The 2947-nt window shown below is 50.1% G+C and overlaps 1 protein-coding gene across 2 annotated transcripts in view; it reads right to left on the bottom strand.

Annotated features, from left to right (window-relative positions):
• The window catches only part of IL21R (interleukin 21 receptor), a 64675-nt gene that overhangs the window by 19034 nt on the left and 42694 nt on the right, over nucleotides 1-2947 (bottom strand). The gene's annotated exons all lie outside the window — the stretch shown is intronic.

Here is a 2947-nt window from a genome sequence, read left to right as displayed (position 1 = left end):
GCACCAGTGTTTCAAGGCTGGCTATGAAGACAGGACACTCATGATGGCAAATAATATAAAACTAGCTGGTCCCCAGCTCAGCACCCTCCCCCAGAGCCCTGCGCCTGGCCACCAGGTCTGTGTCCCTCCTGGCCAAGCTCCCACTCAGAATGGCAATATCCTAAATGCCCCGGATGTGGTAGGAACCCAGCCAGCGCACACCCACACACCCCAAGAGGGTCAGGACCTCATGGAGTCAAGGACAGCTATACTGAAAATGTCCCAAAACCCTGAAAGGAAGAGGCCTCGGCTCTACAGAATTTGGCTCCACAGGACACGCTCTCTCAGAGATTCAGGAAGGTGCTTCAAGGAGCAGGAAATCGTGAGAGAATTAAGAAGCCCTCAGACACTTTTGCAGAAAGGGCTGCGTGATCCTGCAGCCAAAAATGCCACCGCCACCGCCACCGCCACCAAGAAGTCATCAAGATATTGCCCTATGAGGCAATTTTGTTGGAAGATTTAACACCTTTCCATCCTGCTCCCCAAACATTAATTGTTTCACTGTGTCCTAAAACAGAGGTGCGATCATCATCTAAATTTTGTTAAATGTTGGACAAAATCAATGGAATAATTTGTAGTTTTGTTTTGTATATTTGAGTGCCATTTCCACTATTTTTTGCTGCTATTTACTAGAAACTTGTACTGCCCATCTCTTTTTTTGAGATAGGATCTCTTGCTCTGTTGTCCAGACTGAAGTGCAGTGGTGTGATCTCAGCTCACAGCAGCCTCCACCTCCTGGGCTCAAGCAATCCTCCCACTTCAGCTTCCTGAGTAGCTGAGACTACCGTTGTGCGACACCATGCCTGGATAATTTTTGTGTTTTCGTAGAGACGGGGTTTCACCATGTTGCCCAGGCTGGTCTCAATCTCTGGAGCTCAAGCGATCCACCTGCCTCGGTCTCCCAAAGTGCTGGGATTATAAGATTGAGCCGTTATGCCTGGCCTTGTTCCCCTTTATAAGTGGGTTCGTTTTCGGTGGCTTTTTCCTATTTTCCCTTGACTAATGAAGACCCATGAGGTGATGGTGGTGGTAGGTTCCCTTCTTGGGTCTCAGTCGAGGACAGAACCTATATTTGGAGCAAAGAATACTGTGTCCGGAAACATCCTTTAGTCCACTGTGGAGGTGAGAACACTGAGGCTCCAAGAATAGACCACATCTCTCGTCTCTGTTGGTCTGGGCTGCTGAGACACTCACCCAGGGAAGGAAAAACCTAGTCTGTGCTAGTTTTTCATAGCCGCACACATGGCAGACATTGCTAATGGATCACAGCACTCTTTCCCCTAGGCATGACCTCAGAATGCTTCTCAACACAGCTCTCCAGGCAGTGGCTACCAAGGGGTCTGAGTCATGGAAATAAATCTTGCTCTAGAGGGGGCTTTCCTCAGGGAGACACACAGGACTTGTCAGTGGGGTGCAAAGGAGCTAGTTCCAGCATTTGATGGAGAAAACAGGACTGATTTTGGCAAAACCTCAACACAGAGCCTCTAAATAGCTGTGTCATCTCTGAGTCTGTACCCTCATGGTTCTTTCTCAGGGTGCTAGGAATTTGGAGAGGAGCTGCCATTCCTAGCCAGGTTCAAAGCTACCAAAGGACAGAGCTTGTTTCCAAACTTGGGGAGGCAACAGCAGCCCCCGAATGGCATGGAGGTGGCACCAGGGATGGGAGGGTGGGAAAGTGCCCGGTCAGTACCCCAGCTACAGGGCAGAGAGCCCCAGGGCCATCCCATGTCTGGGATTATGAAAGCGTGCAGGAGGCAGTGAGAGACGCACAAAGTGACTGTGCTGTCCCCAGCTCTGTGACTGCAAACACGTGAGTCAAAACTGCTTCTCCTCCCCATGTGTAAGCCGGAGATATTGCTTGCCCTAGAGGCTGTTGAGGTGTTGAGATGAGATGGTGCCTGTGCCTGCACGCTGCCCGCACACGGCTATCACTCAACAGATAGCAGCACAGAGTGGTGAAGACCATGCTACGGTTTGAATGTCTGTGTCCACCCCCAAAATTCATATGCTGAAACTCAGTTGCCAATGTGATCGTATTAAAAGGTGAGGACTCTAGGAGATGATTAATTCATGGGGGCAGACCCCCCCGAATGAATTATTGATCCTGTAAGAGGGCTGGAGGAACCCAACATTCAGCCCCTTTTTGTACTTCTGCCACATGAGGATGCAACATGCATCCCCTCTGGGAGTTGCAGCGTTCAAGGTGGAAACTTAAAGACAAATATGGGGGCCAGGTGCAGTGGCTCATGCCTATAATCCCAGCACTTTGGGAGGCAGAGGTGGGTGGATCATTTGAGGTCAGGAGTTCAAGACCAGCCTGGCCAACATGGTGAAACCCCATCTTTACTAAAAATACGAAAATTAGCCATGGCATGTGCCTGTAATCCCAGCCACTTGGAGGCTGAGGCATAAGCATTGCTTGAACCCAGGAGGGAGAGGTTGCAGTGAACCAAGATTACACCATTGCACTCCAGCCTGGGTGAGAAAGCAAGACTCAGTCTCCACAAACAAACAAACAACAAAAAAGCAAAGATGGGACCCTCACTGGAACCCAAGCTGCTGCTGGTGCCTTGATCTTGGACTTCCCAGCCTCCAGAACTATGAGCAATAAATGTCTATAATTTATAAATTACCCAGTCTCACGTATTCAGTCACAGCAGCACAGACAGACTAAGACAGACTCCAAGAACAAATTGATCCCAGCTCCGCCTCTGCCCCGTGGTGTGGCCGTGCACCTGTCCCTTAGCCTCTCTGAGCCTCCTCAACCAAAAAACTGGGTGTCATTACAACATGGACCTTGCAGGACTGTTGGGACAGTGAAATGGGATGACGCTCCGAGCTTTGCATGCAGCCAGGGCTTGCTATCTGCACCCACCAGATGTGAAGCCATGATGGGTGACCCAAAGGC

Source organism: Mandrillus leucophaeus, unplaced genomic scaffold, assembly GCF_000951045.1.
Source record: "Mandrillus leucophaeus isolate KB7577 unplaced genomic scaffold, Mleu.le_1.0 Scaffold24, whole genome shotgun sequence".
In the NCBI taxonomy this organism is placed as follows: Eukaryota; Metazoa; Chordata; class Mammalia; order Primates; family Cercopithecidae; genus Mandrillus; species Mandrillus leucophaeus.
The sequence above is the reverse complement of the archived record's forward strand: the minus strand, read 5'-3'. Positions and strand labels throughout refer to the sequence as shown.